This window comes from Chlorocebus sabaeus, chromosome 22, assembly GCF_047675955.1.
Source record: "Chlorocebus sabaeus isolate Y175 chromosome 22, mChlSab1.0.hap1, whole genome shotgun sequence".
Classification (NCBI taxonomy): Eukaryota; Metazoa; Chordata; class Mammalia; order Primates; family Cercopithecidae; genus Chlorocebus; species Chlorocebus sabaeus.
This window is the reverse complement of record NC_132925.1, coordinates 43,392,627-43,417,402: the sequence shown is the minus strand read 5'-3', so window position 1 is coordinate 43,417,402 and position 24,776 is coordinate 43,392,627. Positions and strand designations below refer to the sequence as shown.

General features: G+C 43.4%; 1 protein-coding gene across 4 annotated transcripts in view; it reads left to right on the top strand.

The window, feature by feature from the left end:
* Positions 1 to 24,776, top strand: part of MYLK (myosin light chain kinase) — a 276,708-nt gene that overhangs the window by 108,799 nt on the left and 143,133 nt on the right. The gene's annotated exons all lie outside the window — the stretch shown is intronic.

Sequence of the window (24,776 nt, the reverse complement as noted above, 5' to 3'; positions counted from 1 at the left end):
TATGGGTAAGAAATAATAAACCTGGGTAAGAATAGCATACGGAAATAAGCACTGTACAGTCTTGTATTATAGTTGTTAGAGATGGGCTGCAAATGTGACTATTTGTTAGCTTTCTGGAAATCATTTTGTCTTTAAAAAATAAGCCCATTTGCTCGGGACATGCATCAAAGGCCTAACTAGTGGGAACTCTAGAGATTATGTGTGGGTATATACACACGTGCCTGTGCATAAACAAGGGAAGCTGTCTGGATGCTAAAGGTGGTAGGAGATGCTTTTGGGGCAGAAGACTGGAGACCCCTGGCTCTGCCATTGTTCTATCTCCCCTCCGACCCTGAACTCAGATCACCACTATTGTCTGCTCCACACCCTCAGCCCTGTTCCCAAGCTGGCTCAGGCCCCTTCTCGCAGCTCTTCACCTCATCTGACTTGTGGCCCTCGGGTCTCTGTTCTATACTTGGTCATGCTCCCTGAACCTCTCCAAAGTTTCGGTGGGGAAGAGAGGGTGAGGGCAAGACTCGAGCTGTGGCAGAGTGTGGGTAAATACCTCAGGGAGGACCAGTTCACCTCGACTTCTTCTTCAGGGAGCAGTGGCCAGCCCGTGCTTATAAACATGTGCTTGCCAGAGTGCAAATGATCAAGAAACGTCAGGGCAGGAAATCAAGAAGCTTTGTGTCATGGGGCAATGGAAAGAATAGAAGCACAGATTTTGTAGCCAGGATATCTGAGTTTGAATTTCTTCTGCTTACATTCTCTAGGCTCCATAGCTGAGATGGGAATAGTAATTCCTACTTCCCAGCATCGTTGGAGGGTTGATGCAATGGCAGATGTGCACCAGCACATACCAGTTGCCTAATAAAATGATGGGCATCATAGTACTATAGTATTGTAATCAGGATCACTGATCTGTCCACAGCACCACTCTAAATGGCTTACTTTGAGAATACTTTAAAGTAAAAATGCAATATTCTACTTAAGAAAGCAGATAAGCAAAGGTAGAAAGAAGGCTAAAATTACCTACGGTTCTGCTTTGCTCTCAGTCTGTATTATTGTTTCATTTAATCGTTCTGTCCTATAGTTCTTTTCTAAGCTGGGGGTTTATTTTGTTTTCAACATAGGGATAACTACAGGATTTATAGGGGCAGAGTGGCTCATGGAACCATCACAGGCCATGGGTCGAACTTGATTTTTAATTCAATCCCATCCTTTACCAGCTGTGATCATGAGTAATTTGCCAACTCTCCAGGTCATGTTGCTATCTATAAAATGGGGATAATGCTACCTATAATATGGCATTACTTAAGTGAAATATCTTTGCTGCATATGTAATAGAAGTGCTTAGTAACTTTTAGTCATAACTAAAATTATTCATACTGTTTTGTATCCTGCTTTTTTCAGCCAACATAGCATTTTTCAAATCACCCTGTCACCATAATTTTAATGGTGCATATTCCACTAAATTTGATATGCTACCATTTACTGAGTCATTCCTCTGTTGGCATTTATCTCGATGGTTTCCAATATTTCCTTTTATAAATTAAATTTGCATCAACATCTTTACACATGAAGTTTTTAATTCCATATTTAATATTATTTCCTTGGGATTGATTAGTCGGCAGAAGAGAGGTGAATGGGACAAGGATTCGGGCATCTGTAAGCACAAGTACTTTCCAAGAGGCTAGTCTTCTTCAGCTTGCACTGTTATCAGTAAGGGAGAAGACACAGCACCAGTTTTCATGGCCCACCTGCTCCCCGATCTATGAGATTCAAACTCGCCTTGTCAATTTGGAGCACCTCTGTCCACCAGCTTCTTCCTGCCCCAGCTCATAGCTTGGTTCTCTCCAAACCAAGAATCCTTCACTAGACCTCAGTCTGCATCTGCCCTGCAGCTTGGCCTGTTGTCCTGGTGCCACACGGGGACCAGCAGGGCCTGCAGGTACCAAGTGGTTAAGAGAGTGGGAGGCAGGAAGCCAGAGAGTCTAGTGAGAGCTGAAACCCGTAATGGCCTCTGCTGGGGTGGCAGAGGGAGCGAGAACAGCAAGCAGACTCAGAGGCCAGGCCTCTTCATCCTAGTCATCAGAAAGATCAAGACAGCCCAGGGCTCAGGAGACCTCAGTGCCTACCATGATGCCTGACACACAGTAGGTGATTAAGAAGTGAAAACCAAAGGCTGGACAGTGGGAGAGCTGTGAGTGCAAGGAGAACCATCTTCTTCCCAGAGGTTTACTGACCTTGACTGATTGATAGAGGACCTCATAATTTCAAGCTGAGAGACTCTTCCAGCCACACTGGGTCAAATGTTGAACTACTTGGTACTTGTCATTCCTCTTTTTCTCTTTTCTTCTCTACACATCATGATCCTGGCCCACATAGTGATTAATTTTAATCATTCCATTGAAATCATATTCTTATTCAGAGTATATTTGTCAATTTGTCTTCACTGAGCCCCAGACTAGGAGCCTTTGGTTGGATACTGTCTCCCCTGATAGAGAGTGAGCATCCTAAGGCAGGTGCCACATCCATTGTACTGACTCTAAAGTAGGTGCACAACGAACACAGAGCTGGGTTCTAAGAGGCATGAAATGCTAAGACTCAGTTCTTGCTCATTAATGCCGCCTGATTGAAGTACTAAAATGTATGTGCATGCACACACTTTCCTGAACTTATATTTGTTTCATAAGATCTGCCAGTGCTGAGAGCCAGGTGAGGTACCCCATGCCTATAATCCCAGTACTTTGGGAGGCTGTTTGGGGAGGATTGCTTGAAGCCAGGAGTTCGAGACTACCAGCCAGGGCAGCAAAGCAAGACCCAGTCTCTACAAAAAATAGAAATAAAAAAAATTGGCTGGGCATAGTGGTATGCAACTGTAGTTGAGAGGCTACTGAGAGGCTAAGGTGGGAGGATCACTTGAGCCCAGGAGTTCAAGGCTTCAGTGAGCTATGATTGCACTCCAACCTGGGTGACAAAGCGAAACCCATCTCTAAAAATAAAAAAAAAAAAATTACCTTGTTGAATCTGTCTTTTCCATCTCCGCTATTAGAGTAGGCGCTCCTTGTTGGAGGAGACTAGATCCTTAACCTTCTTTACATCCCCAGTGTCTAGCACAGTAGCAGTGAAGGGTGCTCAATGAGCCTTTATCCAGTGCATAAGCAAACACTAGTAATGAACAAGACCGTATGCTCTATGGTCAGTATATTAATACAATAAAATGTGCAACAAAAAAAATATAGGAAAGAAGCATTCAGAAGACCTCATGAAGAAGGCCAGTTTCATTCTAGGCCTTTCTAGGGTCATTAACTTATTCAATTACAAAATAAGGGTGTGGTGGTTAACAGTGCTCTCGAAGAATACTCCTGCAGGGACACTGGTGAAATATCTTGTCAAAAGACTAGGAAGCCTTGGCATAACTTTTTGATACTTGGAACTTTCTTACCCATGATTCTATTTGACTCCCCTGAAAAGTAGTGAGCTATGGAGGAACAAGCCTGAATTTGGGGACCTTGTGTAAATTACTTATCTTCTTTGAGATTCTTTTTCTTACCTATAAAATTAGTATGGTAACACTGACCTTACAGAGGTATTGGGAGGATTAACTCAAATGACGTACATAATGTAACCTGTACTTCCCAAGAACGAACATCCAACCCCCTCCATGCTTGTACAGCAGAGGGAGGAGTAATTGCCTCTGGAGGCCTGTGATGCAGTCTCCACTGACCCTGCAAAAGTATTGTAACCTCTGCCTGACCTGCTTGTAGGTTGCTTAGGAGGGGAGCTGAGAAGTGACAGGAAAAAGGTTTTGTATGCAGTTTATGAGTTAAGAGAATATTACTTAATTGTGGGTTTGATGGAAAACATTATGTGAGGTTGGTTCAGATCTTTCCAGAGGTCTGCCAGCAACCTCAGAAGTGGAGCCTTATTGAAAACAGCTGGGGAGAAGGTTGGCGCCCAGCCTCTCCTTGCTTTTCCATGCCCCAGAGCTGTCTCACTCAGTGGACTGAGCTCAGCCCCAGGACCCTGCCAAAGGCTCTGGCAGCCTCAGCTGGGGACAGGCAGTGGTTCTGCCCAGCTTGGGGCTCCATCTCAAAGATCGAAACCAGTTAAGCTAGGAATTTGCCAGGCCACCAGTCAGTATTTCTTCCAGGTTTTGAAATTAGCCGCTGACTTGAGTTCTTGCAGGATGAGTTAACCAGTGCAACGTTTTCATGGCAGGGGTGTGGGCTGCCTACTGGATGTGTGATGGATGGGCTGTGTTGTCCTTTGAAGTCCTCCCAGCTGTCCTGCTGGGCACCAGCTAGAGAATGAGGATACTGTTCAAAGCACAGCCCTCCTGTATGTCCATTTGGAAGCCTCACCCTCCTTTGCCGCAGAGGCTTTTCTATCGGAAGGCTGCTAGCTTTGCTATAGCTGAAGCCCATTTGGTTTTATCCCAACGCTCACCAACCATGTCGATTTCAGCTGAATTTTCTTAAACACAAATATGGCATGCCACTCCCTTATTCTTTCACTTCAAAGGGACATTTAGTCACTGCTAGTCTCTCGTTTTATTTACTTTCTAAAAATGTGCTCCTAGTAAATTTGCATAATTTGAATTTCAGTAAAATTTTAAAACTTTTTTTTTACTGTTCATGAAAGTAAAATATGTTCCATGCTTTAAAAGTTTTGAAATACAGACAGTATAGAAAACAATCCCACCATCCAGTGATGACAGCTATTTACACATTGGTAGATTTCCTTTGTATTTTTTTCTATTGTAACAAGGAAAAAGTATATCGTTATTAAAAGTTACATTATGGATATTAAGTAACTGGTTTTATATGCTGCCTTTTTAGTTAATACTTCTTTTTTTTTTTTTTTTTTTTGAGACAGAGTCTCACTCTGTTGCCCAGGCTGGAGTGCAGTGGTGCGCTCTTGGTTACTGCAAGCTCCACCTCCCAGGTTCACACCATTCTCCTGCCTCAGTCTCCTGAGTAACTGGGACTACAGGCGCCCACCACAGTACCTGGCTAATTTTTTTTTTGGATTTTTAGTAGAGACAGGGTTTCACCATGTTAGCCAGGATGGTCTTGATCTCCTGACTTCGTGATCCGCCTACCTCGGCCTCCTGAAGTGCTGGGATTACAGGCATGATCCACCGTGCCCAGCCCCTTTTTAGTTAATGCTTTCTCATGTTCTTTAAAATTCTTCAAGATAAATCTTAATAGTTATATGGTATTTTGGTCTTATAATTATTTCAAATAGACTATGTTTTTGATACTTTGATTTCTAATATTTAATCGTTTAAATAAATTAAACTTATATCCATCTTCATGGACATCTTTGCTAATTCCTAAGAGATATTAGAAATAGAAGTATTGAATCTTTTTAAGTCTTTGGATAGCTATTTCCAAATTGTTAAAAATAGCCTTATAAGGTCGACATTACTATGCTAATTTTATAGGTAAGAAAAATGAAGTTTAAATTATTACCCTCCCTTCAGCAATGTGTAAGAATGTAATTTTCTCACACTCATAAGCACTAGTTATCACTACCTATTAACACATTTTTAAATGAAAAATATCACATTTTATTTTATATTTGCTTGGTTAATTTTAAATTAAACATTTTTATATGTTTGGCTACTACTTCAGGAACTTCTTGTTTCTGTCCTTTACTTTTTTCCTTCTGTGTTCTTTTTATTTAGTCATGTAAACTTTTTATATCTTAAAAATGTTCACCTTTTTTACATATATATTTGAAATATTTTTAATGTGTTTACCTTTTAATTGTTATCCTAAGTTTACTTTTGTACAGAAATCTTAAATTTTAATGGTCACATGTCTTTATGCTTTCCACGATTAGTGTCATGCCTGGAATCTCTAAGATTATGTCCACATTTCTTCAGCTTTTTTTACTTTTAACATTTTAATCAAAATGGATGTTTCTGTGTATAATGTGAGGAAGAAATCTTGAATAGGATTTTTTTTCAAGTTATCCATACTTACTGAATAATCTATTCTTTTCCCATTAGTTTGAGATCAGCTTTACCGTGTACTGAAGTCTTATGTATAGAGTTTGTTTTAGGATTTTTCTGGACTATTTCATTAGTCAATATGTGAACCAAAATGGTTTTAATAATTGTAGCTTTTTAACATTCTGTATCTAATCATATAATCCTACTGGTTACTTTTAATACAAGGACAAAGTATTTCTCTTTATATATCGAAGACTTCTCACGTGTTGCTTAGAAAGTTTTGAAACTTTAATTATATAGGATCTTCATGTTTCTTAAGTTTTTTCCTGGGTGAAGTGTGTGTGCATACCTTTTCTAATGGTAATAGCTACTAGATATGAAAACAATTTTAACTTTTGAGTAGTTTATAACTGGCTAAAGCCAATATCAGAGGTATAGATGGTTTCCACCTTATGATAGTTCAGCTTATACACTGTCAACTTTATGCAAAAATGATACACATTCATTAGAAGCTGTACTTCAAGTACCCCCACAACCATTGTTTTTCACTTTTAGTGCTCAATATATTACATGAGATATTCAATGTTGTGTTATATAATAGGCCTTATGTTAGATGATTTTGCCCAACTGTAAGCTAATGTAAGTGTTCTGAGCATGTTTAAGGGAGGCTAGGCTAAGCTATGATGTTTGATGAGTCACTATATTTAATGCATTTTCAACTTAGAAAATGTTCGACTTAGGATGAGCTTATTGGGATACAGGCCATCATAAATTAAGGAGCATCTGTATATGCATAGCCTTTAATGCTTTTATCATTGAACAAAAGTTACTAAAAATTAGTGAGCCAATCATTCAACTCACAAAATCAAAGGCTAGAAGAAGCCAAAGGAAAGCAGAAGCAAAACATTTATATAAAAGGAGAAATGAGTTTATTACAAAGAGAAAAACAATATTTAGGAGTCAACTTAAGGACTGGTCTTAGAAATAGGAAATAGGCCAACCCTACTAGGCCATTCAAAGAAAAACAGAAAATACACCTAACATTTGGAAATGGGACTCTAACCACTGATCTGTAGTTAATAAAAATGAGATTTTCAGGGTAAACTGTGATTTGAAGATCTTGAAAGAAGTAGTTGCTTTTCTAAGAAAATTAACTTAAAAAGAAGTTGAAAACCTGAAAAGTTCAGTGGAAGAAACTGGAACAGTTGAAGAAATACATCCTGAGAAAGTTCTGGATCCACATAGTTTTATAGATGAGTTCATTAAAACCTTCAAGGAGTAGATCATTCCAAGCTCTGTATTTGTAGCACAAAGGTTATTTACAGTATGAAATGGAATATTTATTCCATAGTCTTTCTCACCTTTATACACTCAATTCTGTGAAATTCTTGGAAAACTAGGATTGGGGTTGTAAGGCATCTTAGAGGGTAGGAAGGCTTCTTCTGACAACATCCCAGCCAGACGGCTCTCCAGCCTTCTATGAACATTCTGGGGACGGGGATCTACCATGTCACAGTTGGTCCATTTGGTTGTTGAGGCATTGTTGGTCTTACTTATATGAACCTAAATCTGCCTCTGGAGAATTTTGGACCCATTTCTCTTTGGCCTGTCCTCTGGCACTACATAGCATGTAGACTTTTATACAAGAGCTCATCATATATTTGAAGACAGATGTGCCCTCCTTTTGGTGTGTTTTACTCCAGGCTAAATAGACCAACTTCCCTCAACTAAACTTTATGTTCCTTCAATAAACATCTGTTGAGCACCTGCCAGGTGCCAGCCGGACACTGGGCATCATCCCCTCACACAACATGAGCCCCTTCCTCAGTATCCTATTAACACATGGCACTTGTACCTGGATGCAGTCCGTCAGTGATGCCCATGTGGAATGGGACTGCCCACTCCCTGTGTGGACACCATGCTCTGTTAATACGGCTTAAGGTTAAATCATGTTTAAAAGACTCATGCTTGGCTCCTTTGATGTGAGCTGCCCTTCCACCCTAATTTTGTCTAGTTGATGATTTAGAACCTTCACAAGATGTATTCTCTCCTAATATATCTTGATTTGGACCTTTGTTCTTTTATTTTATTTTGAGAAAGCATTTTGCTCTTTTTGCCCAGGTTGGAATACAATGGCATGATCTCGGCTCACTGCAACCTCTGCCTCCAAGGTTCAACCGATTCTCCTGCCTCAGCCTCCCAAGTATCTGGGATTACAGGTGCCCACCACCACACCCAGCTAATTTTTTTTTTTTTTTTTTTTGTATTTTTAGTAGAGATGGGGTTTCACCATGTTGGTCAGCCTGGTCTCGAACTCCTGACCTCAGGTGATCCACCCACTTCAGCCTCCAAAAGTGCTGGAATTACAGGCATGAGCCACTGCACCCGGCCTGACTTTGTTCTTTTAGAACATTGATTCTATCAGCCAATATGTATACTCCCAGGATTAATGCCAACTTTAGTACTCATGAGCAGCCTTGTAGTCCATTCAAGTAATAAATTCAACAGAATAAAAATGTTCAACAAAAGAGAAATAGGAAGTCCTAGGACCTACCAGAGAGACCATGACATTAATTTAAAAATACTTATTGATCACCTACTATGTGCCAGTCATTGTACTGGGAGTTGGTAGTTCACTGGTGAGCCAAAGCCTTGTAGCTCTTTCCACAAACAGTTACGGTTTAGTGCAACGAGACAGGCAGGAGTAACTGTGCACACAGATGAATTATAAGCTGTGATGAGGCCCACTGAAGGAAATCCCGGGGTGCAATGAGAGCATAACAACATGACTTAGTTTGGGAAATCAACAAAGGTGTCTCTGAAGTGACACCCAGGCTGGGATATAAAGACTGGAGGGACAGACATCAGTCAGCTAGCCACTCAGTGCTGCCAAAAGGAAGTGGCCATGCTGAGTGTGGAGACAAGTTCAGAATAGGTGTAATGCCTGTTTCCCTCTCATGAGTAAGTCACAGTCTTGCAGTAAGTTGTGCCAAATATACCTGGAATGAATAAAAACATAACCCGTGTTACTAGCATAAGCGCTGTCGCCTCAGATTGTCATGAGCCATTCTGGTTTAAAATATTCTCATTTATCCAGTAAAGTCATCCAAATATGCCTGGAGTTCCAGTATTTTGCTGTTGAAACTTTTATAGCACCAACTCCTCCTTGCACCTGGAGGCTGCTCGTAAATCTCTCGTCAGATAATGTGTCCTGATTTTTTTAATGGAAAATATGGTCCTGTGCTTGGTGTAGGGCAGAGAGAAATGTGGAAGGTGATGTCATGGTGATTAGTTGTCTCAGATTTTCTGGGATGGGCCTGATTTTAAGTAGTGTGCACTGTGATCAGATCAGCATGCACTCATTTTTAATACGTGATCACCGTAGGTAATAGTGTAGGTGCTGCAAGGTGAAAGCAGGGCAAGATCAGAGGCAGCCAGAGTAACTGGGGAGGCTCTCTAGAGGCAGAGCAAGTGGTCCTGGAGGAGCAGGCAGAGAGGCGAAGAGTGCACTGGTGTGGCCTTTTGGAATTGCTCCTTGCTTGGCTCTGCCAGCAGTGCACATTTCTAAGGCCCCTATCCTGTTCACCAGACAGCCAGACAGTGTATGGTGAAGATGTTTCGAAAGGACACATCCCATAGACAAATAGAAATAGAACTATGATTATCTCCTTTTGCGACAAGGAAGTAAGTAAAAACTGATTGTACCAGCATTTAGCCCTGGCTTTAGAATATTATTTTTCAGACTTATAAGCAAATACTACCTACTTAGAGGTAGAACTGAGTCGCCATTACCCAATCTCTGGGTGTATTTACAGAACTAGGTCCACTGTGGCCAGGGGCCAGGAGCAGCAGTGGCCTGAGCCCTGCATGGGGTTAGGGGTCTTTGCCTTAGAGAGGGTCTGGGTGAGTCATTCAGGTCAGGGCTGTCCTTATTGAATGCGTCTTCCCTTCAGGTAACATAGCTGAGCAGTCAGTGCTGAGAATTCTGACTCTGCCCTCACCTGTATTTGGTGGCAGTCCTTCCCAGGGGCAGAAGACGCAGCCAAGGGCCAGGGAAACATTGGTTTTTTCATTTCCCCCTGTCCAGCAAAAGGAAGGGAAAAACATCAAGCTTGGAAATGGGACCCTGACCCTGGACCCAATTGTAAGGCTCTTAGAAAAGGCTTTGGAGTAAGCACTGCTCTCATGCTTGCATCCTGCAGCTGCGGGCGAAGGGCTCTCCAGACCTTCCTGCTTCTTTTGGGCTGCGGGCTGTCCTGGTTCCCCTCCGCTTCTAGGGCAACAGCCCTGCTGGGCAGCAGTGTCAGCCAAGTGATCACTGTGAGAAGCTGCTGCTGAGAGGCCAGGAGTTCGGTCAGCGTGCCCAGATCCTAGGGGCTCCTTTAGAAGCCAAGTGGTGATGGTAGGAGTCCAGGCTCTCTTAGGCTGAAGAGGACTCTCTAGAGTGTAACAAGTTTGCAGACCCTTCCAATACCTAACCCAAAGCTGACCCTTTTAACAACACAAAATAAAGTCATCTTCTCAAGAGCCACCAGGCCTCTCTCAGCAGCCCCCTCCCCTGAAGGCATCCACAGTCATCATTCATCCTTAGCAAGTACTTCTCCCTGTCACTTCCTGACACCCCCATGGGACTGCTACCCACCCATCCTTACTTCTTCCCCACTCCTCAGACCTGGAGGTCACTATGGCTAATGTGCTTAGCGCAGCAAAGGCCTTAGGGCAGCCCCGGCACCAGCCATGCATTTGTTTTTGTTTAGAGACAGAGTCTCACTCTGTCACCCAGGCTGGAGTGCAGTGGCATAACCTCGGCTCACTGCAACCTCCACCTCCCAGGTTCAAGCAATTCTCCTGCCTCAGCCTCCTGAGTATCTGGGATTACAGGCGCAAGCCACTATGCTCGGCTAATTTTTGTATTTTCAGTAGAGACGGGGTTTCGTCATGTTGGCCAGGCTGGTCTCGAACTCCTGACCTCAGGTGATCTGCCAACCTTGGCCTCCCAAAGTGCTGGAATTACAGGCATGAGCCACCACACCCAGCCTCATGCATTTGTTTTTAACAGAAGAAGAATGGGTTGCGCTGCCCCTGAAATTCTCTGAGCTGGGTGGTCTGAGCAGTTGTCTGTACTGAGACCAAGCCCTACCTGCAGGCTTCTCAACCCGCTGCTTTTGTCTAACGGTGGCTCAGCTGGTTCCCCACCCCGACCATTTCTTCCCAATTCTTCCTCCCTGAGGATCACAGACTTGAAAGGGACACTGGTGGGAGGGGGAAAGGAAAGTTTGAGTTTTGTTTTTTACTACATAACTGGGCAGCTTTTCCCTCCATTTTTCCAGATGCTTCTTTAGAAAAGAGATTTCAGTGGCATGGACTGGGAAGTCTAATTCTGCTTTAAATGTGTGTTTTGAACCAGGACTCTGACCCCTTTGGTGCTCCCCAGCCCCCAAGCAGGCCACCAACAAATACCCAGAGAACAACCACAGGCAGGGCTTGCTCACAATGGGTCCTGATTGGAGGGTTGTTGGTATGTGTTTCTTTTCTTTTCTGCAACTCCTGGGCCATTGCCCTAAAATTCCTGAGCAATAGCCTGTGAGAGGGCGGTGCCCTGTGGAACTAAGTTGGCAAGAGCCAATAGATCAGGCGGAAGTGGCTGAGGAGAGCTACTCTGGTTCAGCAGGAGCTGTTTATGTGCTGGCATGACCTAGAATCTGCCTCGGCTCACAACCTGGGGTCTCCGAGGAGCCCTCCTAAGGTGGGCAGGACTATTGGGAGCCATCTCGCATCTAGTGCAAACTGGGTTCGCCCTTTTCCTACAAACCCTTAGGCACCAGCCCCGGCCCTATAAGTCACCCCTACTGCTGCTCCCCTGGGGCAGATGCTGTATTAAGAAGTGGTTCTACCTTCCTGCTCAACTCACAGCAACACCTCTATGGAGCCCTCACCCTCCTCTGTGCTCCCATGGTCCTTAGCACACGCCTCTTCCACAGCCCTGACTGCGTGTGCTGTGGGCCTTGAGGCTGCGAGTCACTTCTGGGCGGCCTGGAGCAAAGGCCTGTGTGATCATGGGCCAGAGAAGGGGAAATGAGGGTGGAGAGAAATAGGCAGACCAGGTCATATTCAAAGCACAATGAGAACTCATTGGAAATTTTCAAAACAGAGAGGTGGCTTTGGTCTGATTTATTTATTATAAGGCAGTGTAACATTTAGCAAAGGAATAAACATATAGTTAATTGAAACAGAACAGAGAGTTCAGAAATGGAGTTATATATATTGTCTCACTGACATTTTTGTTGTGGTAAAATATACATAAAATGAAATTTATCACTTTAACCATTTGTAAGTAGACAGTTCAGCGGCACTCAGTACGTTCACACTGTTGCACAACCATCACTACCATTTATCTCTGGAACCTTTCCGCCTTGTAAAACTAAAAGTTCATACCCATTAAACAATAACTTCTTACTTCCTTTCCCTCTAGCCCCTGGCAACCACCATTCTACTTTCTGTCTCTATGAATTTGGCTACTCTAAGTGCCTCGCGTACGTGGAATTATATAGTATTTGTCCTTTGTCACCATCTTACTTTACTTAGCATAATGTCTTCAAGGTTCACCAGTATAGCATATGTCAGCATTTGCTTCCTTTTTAAATTTTTCCCTATGTAATGCCAAACCACAGAACCTTCCTTTTTAAGGCTGAATAATATCCCATTATACACATATATCATATTTTGCTTGTCCATTTATCTGTTGATGCACATTTGGGTTGCTTTCACTATCTGGATGTTGTGAATAATGCTGTCATGAATGTGGGTATACAAATTCCTTTTTTCTTTTTCTTTCTTTTTTTTTTTTTGTGAGATGGAATCTCACTCTCTTGCCCAGGCTAGAGACAATGGCACAATCTTGGCTCACTGCAACCTCTGCCTCCTATATTCAAGCAATTCTCCTGCCTCAGCCTGCCGAGTAGCTGGGATTACAGGCATGCGCCACCACCCCCGGCTAATTTTTGAATTTTTAGTAGAGATGTGGTTTCACCATGTTGACCAGGCTGGTCTCGAACGCCTGACCTCAGGTGATCCACCTGCCTCAGCCTCCCAAAGTGCTGGGATTACAGGTGTGAGCCACCACACCTGGCCTGGATGTACAAATTTCTGTTCAAGTCCCTGCTTTGAATTATTTTAAGTATATGCTCAGAAGTGGAATTGCTGGATCATATGATAATTGAACTTTAATTTTTTGAAAAACTCTGCCATTTTACATTTCCACCAGCAGTGTGCGAGGGTTCCAATTTCTCCATGTCCTTGCCCATACTTGTTATTTTCTGTTGCTTTTTTTTTAAATAATGGTGTCCTTAAGATGAGTTTTTAAAGAAAGAAAATGAAAACTTATAAACCTATGAGGACAGAGAGAATGAGGAGAGACAACAGCAAATGAGAGATGTGAACGAACTGGTAGATGATGGCATGTGAATAGATGGTTGGCTGAGTTGGGTTTCAGTCTTCTGTTGCACTCTGCCTGTGGTTAGGGGAGTGAGCAATGATGAAAGTAAGCCTGTTTGTGCCAGAAAATGTCTGGAGAGGCTGAGAAATTGGAAGATGACATACTTCCAGAGCCTAGGTTGCAAAGTGAAGCTGAAAAACTGGAAGATGAAAGGTCTGATAAGGAGCAGTGAGGCCCCGGGTCCCCCCTGTAGTCCATGCCCCAGGCCTCTCTCCTCCCGTACACCCAAGGAGACCGAAAACTCCTCCACGGAGAGGCCGAATCTGACCAGCTTTCATGTCCTGGACATGAGGTACAGCTGCAGGCAGGGCGAGGCGCTGTACTCAAAAGGGAGAGGGGCTGAGTGAAAGTCAGCATGTGGAAAATAACCAACTCACCCTCCCACCCCACCTTGGTCTTCCCTCACTCAGTGTACTAAATGCTGGTAGACAGACTTAATTGCTGTACCCACCCTCCACCCCACACCACCAAAGCAGCAACTAGGAAGATGCCTTTTTATGGAAACTGATCATCTCAAGGGAGAAGATCTGCAGATATTGATGTTGATGTTTAATATTCAATCCCTCTACCATGAGGTCTGACACATTGACAGGTCCTATCTGTACACCTGGAACTTCGTATTTCCTCACTTACATACAGGAAAAATCAGTAAAGGATCATCGGATGTCCAAGGGAATCCTCTGTTATGGAACAGACATAAAGAACCGAACAAGGAACCAAGTAGAAACAGAAGACTACAGGAAACAGAACTTCAAAGAAGTTTCTCTCACCTCAGAGATAAGATGTTATGTCCATTAAGCAAGAAGAGAAGACAATTCAAAACAATTCTGAAAAATTGAAAAAGGGTTTTTTGAAGTTAATAATAGCCAAAATAATAAATTCAATATACTAGTTGGAAAATAAAGTCAAAGAAATCTCCCAGAGAGAATAAAAAGACTGAGGTGGGAAAAGTCTGAAAAGAAATGTAGCTCAGTCTAATAGGGCTCACGTCCAGTTCATGGGAGTTCCATGAAGAGAACATTGAGGAAAACAGTAGAGAGAGAATTCTCAAAACACAAACATTCCTCAAAACTGAAAGACATGCATTGCCAGTAATGAAAGTATCTACCAACGGTCTGACGGACAGTGAACAAAGACCCACACCAAGTCAGGTCATCATGAAATTCTAGAATATCAAAATGAAGAGAAGATTCTAAGAGTTTGAAAGGAAAACACACATACAACCTCACACACATAATAGGTCACAGATGATGGATCAGGGAGTCAGTGTGGCATCATCGCTCTCAAACAGCAACACTGGTTGCCAGAATTGCCTTCAAATGCCACGAAGCAATATCTTCAGAGTTCTGAAGGAAAAAAAGGTTTCCACTTAAAATTCCATCTCCAGACAAAATGTCAGTTGAGTATAAAGGTAGAATGTGGATACTTTTGGAAATGCCAGATCTAAAAATTTTTAACTTTCCATCCGTTCGTTCTTAGGAAACTACTGAAATGGTATTCTACCAGAACGGTGGCATAGAATGAGAAATTTCCAAGAGGATGGTGAAGGAATGTCCCAGGACCACTATGCATCAAGCCCAGAAAACATCCGGTTTAGATTAGAGGAGGATGACAAAATGTTCCAGGAGGGATATCTCTAAAGGAGAAGACAATAACAGCAACTGATGAATTATCTGAGGCATTTGACCATCACTGAGAAGAATTTATGGTTCTCTTAAGAAGTTGGAGTCCTTAAAAAACTAAGGAAATCAAAGTAAAGCAGTTATTAACTCCAGGAAAATAAAAAGTTCAAGATATTTCTTGTAATATACTATGTGGCATGGCAGTGAGCAAAGTTAGAATGTAGTGAAGACCACAATTTTTGTCATGTCAATGTGTAATGTCATTTTGCGGGGGTAAGGGATGGATTTATGTGGGGGCAGATTTGAGAGCTAGAAGTTCACATTCCATATAGAGAACTTAAGAGATTGTCTTAGTCCATTTAAAGTTTGTGCTGCTATAACAAAATACCACAGACCGAGTAATTTATAAACAATAGGAATTTATTTCTCACAGCCCTAGAGGCTGAGAAGTCTAAGATCAATGCACCACTTGGTGAGGACCAGTCTTTCTGTTTCCAAGAGAACACCTGTTGCTGCATCCTTCAAAGGGAACGAATGCCATGTCATCCCATAGTGGAAAGCAGAAGGGCAAAAAGGGGCAAACTACCTCCATCAAGCCCTATTCTAAGGGCACTTAACCCCTTCATGAAGGCTCTGCCCTCGTGAGCCACACCTCCTAATGCTGTAGCATTGATGATTAAGTTTCAGCATGAACTTTAGAGGGGACAAAAATACTCAAACCATAGCAGAGATAATGCATAAAAAAAAAAGAATAAAGTAGGGCAGGTGCAGTGGCTCACACCTGTAATCCCAGCAACTTTGGGAGGTTGAGATGGGCGGATCATTTGAGCCCAGGAATTCAAGACCATCCTGGGCAACATGGCAAAACCCCATCTTTACCAAAAATATGAAAAATTAGCCAGGCATGGTGGCATGTGCCTGTGGTCCCAGCTACTTGGGAGGCTCTGGTGGGAGGATCGCTTAAGCATGGGAGGAAGGGGTTGCAGTGAGCCAAGATCTGCCACTGCACTCCCCTAGGTGACAAAGTGAGACCCCATCTCCAAAAAAGAAAAAAAAAAAAAAAAAAAGAAAAGAGAATAAACTAGTAGTTGTGTAAGACTGTTGTTTAGGAATAATGGAAGAAATATCAGAAGAAATGACTTAAAGCGTTGAAGGTGATTGCCCTCAAGGAAGTAGAAATGGGAGTGGGAGGGCGGCCTGTGTTCTTATGACTTAATAGTACCAATTCACGTTTTAACCATGTATGGGTGTTTTGGTGAGAATAAAAATATATATATTTTTTGAGTTTCACTTTTGTTGCCCAGGCTGGAGTGCAATGGCGTGATCTCAGCTCACTGCAACCTCCACCTCCCAGGTTCAAGTGATTCTCCTGCCTCGGCCTCCTGAGTAGCTGGGATTACAGGCACCCGCCACCACGCCCAGCTGATTTTTTGTGTTTTTAGTAGATACGAGGTTTCACCATGTTGACCAGGCTAGTCTCAAATTCCTGACCTCAGGCAATCCACCTGCCTCGACCTCCCAAAGTGCTGGGATTACGGGCGTAAGCCACCACGTCTGGTTGAGAATAAAAATATTTTAATAAAGATCTGTATTTTTAGCCTAACAGCCAGTCAGACACTAACACTGCATGAGGAGCAACTTTTGATTCCTTCTCTGACATGATTCTCTATGCAAATCATGATGCCTTTGGGCAGCTCAGGACATGGGGCAGACATTCGAGCTTAAAGGGACATTTTCATGAGGCTGCGTCTGCCACTTGTGCCAGGTATTTTCCAACAGAGTCACAGAGATGCTCTCCTGGCCATGTGGATGCAGGTGGCATAAAAGATCCTGCTTTCAGAGCCCCACCTGCTCCACTCCATCCCTCACAGCTGCCACCTGGGAGAGTCTGAGCAGAATGCATGCTTTGTGTGGTGGATTCCGACCCAACGTGGAGCAGGTGTTGGGTCACACAGACAGGCTGCAGAGACCAGAAATTCTGAAACAAAGCCAAGGAAGCCAAGTCATGATGTTCTCAGGGTGTTGAGAACCTCAGGTCACTTTTGCCCACCCCTGCTTTTAAATAGAAATTGTCAGAAAATAAGACAGAACAATCTGTGGTCAGTGTCTGAGTCTTGATGGAGGGGTAATAGTCTCTGTGTTGTTTGGGGAGCCGCCCTCTGCTCCATCCTTACTGCCAGTGAAGTATGTCTCTCCCTCTCTCCAGGTCCAATCATGACTGGCTAAAAATTCCAGATTTATTATCCAGATTTATTTCCTGACACTCACCCATCCCTCTTGAAATTCCAGGGCTGCATTAGTCAGTGAGGCAGAAATCCAGGGGATGGTCTCTGTCTCCAAGGCTCAAATGATATTTTGGGAGTGGAGTAATGGCACAGTAGAACTGCAGACTGGATATTTGTTTTAAAATGTGTTTTTTAATAATACATAAAAACAAGGATCACTTTTCAAATTGGGTTTCGGTCTTTAAATAAAAATAATAAGCCAATTCAACCAGAGCAGAATGTTCTCAAAGTGTTAGATTTTTACCTAGTTAAGAGTGTGATGCCTTGAAGTTGTCTCTAAGAATACAAGTTGTGTAAGATGAGGTATACCAAGCCCAGAAGTTTATATGTTCTGGTATTTCTTAGGGCAGAAGTAGTTTCATGCCATTAACAAAGCTGGGAGTGAAATGGAGTTTAGGGTACCTCATTATAAAAAAAAAAAAAAATTATTGACTTCGAAGAAAAGAAGAGAGGAGGAGTCTAACCTTTAGAATCTATTAATGTGGTATTGTACATGTGCTATCTCATTTAACTGTAAACTTCTCAGCTGGGCGTGATGGCTCACGCCTGTAATCCCAGCACTTTGGGAGGCCAAGGCGGGTGGATCACCTGAGGTCGAGAGTTCAAGACCAGCCTGACCAACATGGAGAAACCCCGTCTCAACTAAAAATACAAAATTAGCCAAGTGTGCTGGTGCATGCCTGTAATCACAGCTACTCGGGAGGCTGAGGCAGGAGAGTCACTTGAACCCCGGAGGCAGAGATTGCCATGAACTGAGATTGTGCCATTGCACTCCAGCCTGAACAACAAGAGCAAAACTCTGTCTCATACATACATACATACATACATGCATACATACATCTCCATGGAAGTAGATTCTGGTATCATCCCCACTTTGCAGTTACGTAAACTCAGAGCCAAATAAGTAACGTGCTCAATGTCGGGCAGCTGATGATTGATATAGCCCACATCCGCACGTAGATCTGTCTGACTCCAAAGGCCATATACCTTCTTGAAGTAAGTAGGTGGGACTTTTTTTTTGCAGGTGACAGAAACTCCAGCTGGGTTAAGCAAAAGAGATGTATTGTCTCATATACCTGAGTGGGTCCAGAGTCTACTACAACTCTGTCAACTCTGTCTCCATTTCTTCTCTTCACTGTATATATCAGCTCTTATTCTCCAGATGGCTTCCGCCTTTTGGGAGGAGGCAAGAAAATGGATAATAGGGGTTGGGAGAAAATGACTGCAGATAACCTTAAGTCTTATATCTTACGAGTTTTGGGTCTCTGTGAAAAGAGCTTTGGTCTCTCAATATTCAAAGATAAAATTGCAGGGAAGATCTCTCATTGACTGGCTTGGAACATATGCCCATTGTTTGAGACCAAGTGCTTTGGCCAGGAGGCATTTTACCAATTGGCATCCCCACTGGGTCTCACACATAATAGGTGGAAAGAGAGGGGGCACTTCCTCCAAAGGAGAGGAATGCTGCTTACACTGGCAGGCAGGAGAGCCTAGCAAATCAAAACCACACCAAACCACAGCATTAATTTGTTAAACCTCTGCAATGCGACATGCCTCTCATTAATACTTAATATGTCTGAGAGTGCATCTCAATTTGGTAGCAGAAACTGGAGAGCTGCCACAGAAGAGTGATCTCCTGGGCTTGCTCCTCCAGCTGAAGACACGGTATCCGTGGAGACCCATGGCGAGAGAGTACAGCCAGAATCCCAAAGTTTTGTATAGAGGTTCCGGAAAGGCTGGAGCCCCACAACTGTCCCAGAAGGGCTGGGAGTTAAACCAGAAGGACACCTGTTTTGCTATGAAAACAATGCATTTAGGGGAATAAGGAAAGTATCAACGTGAGAGGTTGCCCATTATACTTAAAATTCTATGTCTTTGGCCGGGCACAGTGGCTCACACCTATAATCCTAGCACTTTGGGAGGCCAACGCAGGCAGATCTTTTGAGCCCAGGAGTTCAAGACCAGCCTGGGCAACATGGAAAAACCCCATGTCTACAAATGTACAAAAAAGTAGCTGGGCATAGTGGCATATGCCTGTAGTCCCTGCCAGTTGGGAGGTTGAGATAGGAGAATCACCTGAGCCCAGGAGTTCAAGGCTGCAATGAGCTGATTGTGCCACTGCACTCTAGCCTGGGCAAGTTGTCAGCCTTGCAGATGTCAAGGTGCAGGGATTCCTATGTCTCGGGTCGTAGGATAAGAAAGCATGCCATAGGAAGTGAGAGTGGCTGATCACAGAGAAAGAGACTTTGAGCATCTGTCCCTGGAGACCCGCATGGTGTTTGCTGAGCCATTCAGAGGAACGATTCTCTGCATGCTGGTTTAATTTCCACGGAAGCACTTCTGTCCTCACTGGTTTACAAGTTGGGCTTGGGGTGGGGAGTGCCCAGCAGTTTAAGCCTCTCACTAATTGCTGTTTTTAGCTGGTATGATCTCTTCCTGATGGGTTCTGTGGGTTCAGTTAAGGCTTTTGACTGTTGGCAATGGGATTATTCAAAGCCTTAATTAAGTGCCTGCCTGCTTATGGGGCTGAGTGCCAGTTGCTGACACAGACGCAGGCTCCGAAACTTGGTCATGCCATGCCCCTGGCTCACCCTTCACTCTTCACCCTCATAACATACCCATGAGGTAAGTTTTATAGACATTTTCTGTGGTCTGATTTGTTTGGGGTGTTAATGTTTTCCTTTTTTTTTTTTTTTTGTGCAACCATGTCCATTTATTATCTGAGTAAGCTTATACTTGCAGATGGGGCAGAAGAAGATAGATTCTTCTTCAGTGAATCCCTCAGCACCATTGGTTTTATTTCCTACTATTTTTCAGTTTTTAGTCAGCAGTCCTCTTCTAGTCTTTTGTCATAGGAGGAACAACACTTGTAACAGGGTAAGAAGTTCAGAGTAATGTGCTATAGGCAGGCAGCAATCATGAATACATAGACAGTGTTGCAGAATGAGGCTTTGCCAGTTTACGGGAGATGTCCATCCAGAAGAGTTCCTTAATGTCCCCTCCTCCAGGTCCAGCCTTTCCCAGCATCCATTCAGTTACTTAACAATCAAGTAAATATTCATTGACAGCCCCTTGGGTCTGTTGTTCCCAGCCCTAAAGATTCTTCAGCTCACTGCTCATATCTTCTTGGTGCATCTTCCCAATCCCCAGTGCCCTGCTGGGCAGTCTGTTTTCTCCCTGGCCTCAGCTCAATCCTGCTTTCTCTCCTTCCTGGTCTTCCTCCATCCCTGACGTGGGTAGAGCCTCAGTTCCTTCTTCCTACTCATCTGACCTGTCTGCAGTTGGGCCACGGCAGCTGTGCCCTGCAGCTGTGTGGGTTTGTAGTGTGTGCACTGTGCCAGGCCCTGCCAGACGCAAAAGACATGCGGCAGATCTGCAGAATCAGCACAGTCACCCCCTTCCTGCTACTCTCCAAGCTTGAGAAGATGGATATGTGGCTTTGAGTCTTGGAGGGGCTATGGGGACAAAGGATCTGCCACTGCTTTGAGCCCAGGCTATGGTAGCCTGTCCTAAGCAACTGGAGATAAGTTGAAAGCCCTTTATATACATCAGAGCAAAACCAAAACACTTAGTGCTCCAACAGATGTTTTGCTTTTAGTCATTAAGTAAATCTCAAGGCAGCACCAAGTTCTGGAAACTGCCTTTCAAGTGAGACAGGCAGGTAGAATGCAGCGGCCAAGCGGCTGCCTGCTGCCTGCAGCTCAGCTTTCTCCTCAACCTTCAGCAAGCACAGAATGAGCCCTCATTCCTTTTAAAGGCCTTTTGAGGCCATAAAGGGTTTTAAGGACATTTTATGAAGCTGGAGCACAGTTTTACTGTTTAAAATTATTATAGGGGTTATGGTGACTATATCTTTATTTTTATGACAAGTTGTTGGTTATGCCCTTGATTTATTTGATACCGGCTTTTGTTCGAGAACACAACCTCCAATTAAATGTGGTTACTGTGGCAAGAATACGATTCTCTCCTTAGAGTGACCCTCTTTGGGGCCATTTCCAAAACTCATTGTGGTAAAAACTCAGGGCTGTCTATTCATGTTCATGAGCATTTCTTCTTGTGGTTACTTGGTTTTCTCATATGAAGGATTAGAGGGTACTAAGGCTGTGGGTTGGACACAGAGGAGAATGCAGGGGAAAGGAAAGAATCTTCCCTAAGAAGCTAAGTGGGTCACCATTTAAAACCATAATACTTCAGAGATGGACGGAAACTTAGATATCAAAAGCAGTTTCCTCCTTAATAAAAGGAAGGAATTACAACCCAAGAAAGCTGGGACACCAAGCCAGGCCCAGAGTGTGCCAGGCCCTGGCTTGCATGCTAGCCTCTCTGTACCACATTGACTCTCCTAGGGGTGTCTTAGGTACACACCTGGCAGGCACCAATCCTGTCGTACTGTGAATCCAAGGGAGTAGGCCAAGACTTGCTTATGGTGTGATTATAACTTTGGTGAACCATTTGATACTTTCCAAAAGTGGGGAGCAGCTATTGCTTTAACCTATAAGGGATTTAGGGTCTCTTGGAGATAGACGCTTGTTAATACTTTTGGTTCTACAGAACTTATCTCACAAAAAAACATGAATTTGCGATGAGGCATGGAGACAACCACTCGACCTGGAAACCAAAATTATGGTCTCCAATCTGCCATTTAAGCCACCACGTGTGATCATGGCAAACCATCTAATTCTCCAGACCTCTTTTCTAGGCTGCAAGGGCCCAGTAATATGACTGGCTTTGCAAGCTGTTGTGGACACTGTTGGTGCCCCACCCGTGCGCCTTCATTAGGCCCATTCCCAGCTGCTGTGAGTGTGGTGAGGGCTCGCAGGCAGCGGTCTCTGAAGCCCTGTCTGAGGTTCTGCTTCTGTGTATCTAAACCAAAGACATCTCCCTCATAGCTGCAAGAGTCAGGTAAGAGTCTATACATGGCAGCCCTCTGAAAACTGTGTGATCAAAGGGTTTTTACTGTGCTCTCGATGAAGATCCTGACTGTACAAATCCCTGCTGTGACTTCTTGGTAGAAGGCCTGTGATGACAGCAGATAAGGCGAGCTGGGAGGGCAGGGCTGTTGTCATGCATCCCAAGGATGTGAACCCAGGCTTATTCCTTCACCACCCAGAAGCCCAGGGTAGCGGCAGACAGTAAAAATGGATTGATTTTCCATATTGGGAGGGCAGGTATTAAGGTTGCAAATCATTCAGACCTTGGAACTGAAAAGGTCACAAAAATTCCTGCGTTTGCTTCAGGTCCAATGTGCTATAAAAGTATCATAGTGAACTGCAACTTTCTTAAGTGATGCCAGTTTCAGCATATTTTCAAATCCCTAAATATTTATTTTAAGAGGGCATTTCAGAGGTAAGCTTGGGGTATGTGTAGAAAGTGAGAGGAAAAGAGAAAGAGACAGAGGGATCGTGTCCCTGAGGTCTGGAACGTTTGCAATGTCCCCAGTTAATCATTGATGCCCCAGAGCCCAGTGAGCCACCAGAGCTGGCCCTGCTGCAGGGGGCCAGTGTGCTTACTAATGGAATGCCAGGATGCCTTTTGCGCAGTTAATGATTTACCTCCTCCTAGTTGCGGTGCTTGGCACTCCTTTTCTCTGAAGCTGATAGGAGGCTGCGTGTGATCATCTTCTGATGGTAGACCAGCCCGGCCTAATGGAGTGCAGGAGAAGACAATGATGGTTTGCAGATTCACTGTATGCAGAGTCCTGAGGGCCTTCCTTCTGTAGGAAAGGGTTTCACATGAGAAGAATGCTTTAACAGTGTAATTGTTTTCTGATGTTCCCGTGCATGAACGTTTCTGCCTTTAGGGCCACAGATGACATTTTATATGGGTGCATGACCTCTGTCACCTTCAAACATGCATAACATTTATTTGCATAGCTCTTCTATTTCCACTGCTAGATTTAAATTCCTTGAGACCCTCAACAAATTAATGAATGTGCTATATACATTCATTATACAGCACACTGATATAAAAGAAATGTATTTTTTAAGTACAATTCTTTTTTCTGTTTTGCAAAGGCCAGGTGTACTATTGCAGAACTCTCAGAAACTAATAGTTAACTAAAGAGAAAAGAGGAGGACACCCACAATCCTAACCACCCAGAGACAACAGCTGTTAACACACCATTTTATATTACAGTGGCTGAGACCCTGTGCATCCCGATGGATGAGGTCTCCTTCAACATTTCAGCCTAAGGTCTGGAACACTTGTTTTGGTGAGGCTGCAATGGCTTCAGGCGTTGTTCACATGTCTTTTGGGGAATCCACTCCGGAGTCTCAGCATTTCCTCCAAAGTACTCAGTCTCTGTCATGAGTATAGTTTAGATTTTGATAGGAAAGGGATATATTTTTGTTTCCAGACATTGTAAATAAGGTGGACGATATTGATTTGGAGTTTTATTATTGTTTCTTTTTCACTGAAGCTTGAAAGGCAGTCTTGTGAGATTCACAAACTGGCACTGAGGGGTGACTATATGGAATAATCAAAGAGGGATTGTTCACTTTGGGAGTTTTCCCTGTTATTCAAGGCTTCCTTCCTGAGGAAGCAATCTGCATCCTGGTTGCTAAGAATCTGGTCTAAGGGTGGGCTAGGGGCTGAACACCTGGGAAGGAAACTGAGCACAGTCCAAAGACAACGACTGACACTTTTTAGCATAGCTATTTCCTCCCTTAGTATGCTTAGGGAAGAGACAGTATTTGGATACCCAGGCCTGTGTGCACATGCGTCAATATAGCATGACTCTGTGACCTTGCAGAGGGGTGGGAGGAGGATTATTGCTGCAGATCAGTGAAGCCTTTCTTTGTAAATGCAATCTTGGGGTCATTCAGTGAATTTTGGTTTTGCTTCATCCATTTTCATTCTCTCTTTGCTTGAAGTGGATACATGGGTAAAAACTATTACTACCACCGTTTCGTAATGCAAACAACTTTGTTCTCAGGAAGCTCCTATGTTGCCTTCTATTTTCCAGTGCTAAAATCTTCAATTCTGGGTCCTTGGCTCTGCATTAGTGAGCTGTTCTGAACCCTGCTCCTCCAAAGATGCATTAATTCTGAAGAGTCTACTGAGTTTCAGGTGTTTGAAGGCCCTTGGGGGAACTTCTTTTCTCTAAAACTCAAAGTGAATTATTTCCTTTGAATTTATCTCTGCATTTCCCCCTCTTTTGAGAGATGTCTTCTCTCTGATTGGGTTGCTGTGAAACTCAGATGATTACACCACTGCACTCCAGCCTGGGCAACAGAGCAAGACTCCATCTCAAAAAAAAAAAAAAGAAAAGAAAAAAAAGGAAACTCAGATGAGCCAAGTACTTACAGAAGTGCTGAACACTTAGCATTAGCTCTCAGCAAATGTCAGCTGCTAACAACAGTTAGTGAAAGGTGAGTGGTCTAGAGCAGCACTACCCCCACAGGAATATCACAAGGCCTGGGTGTACT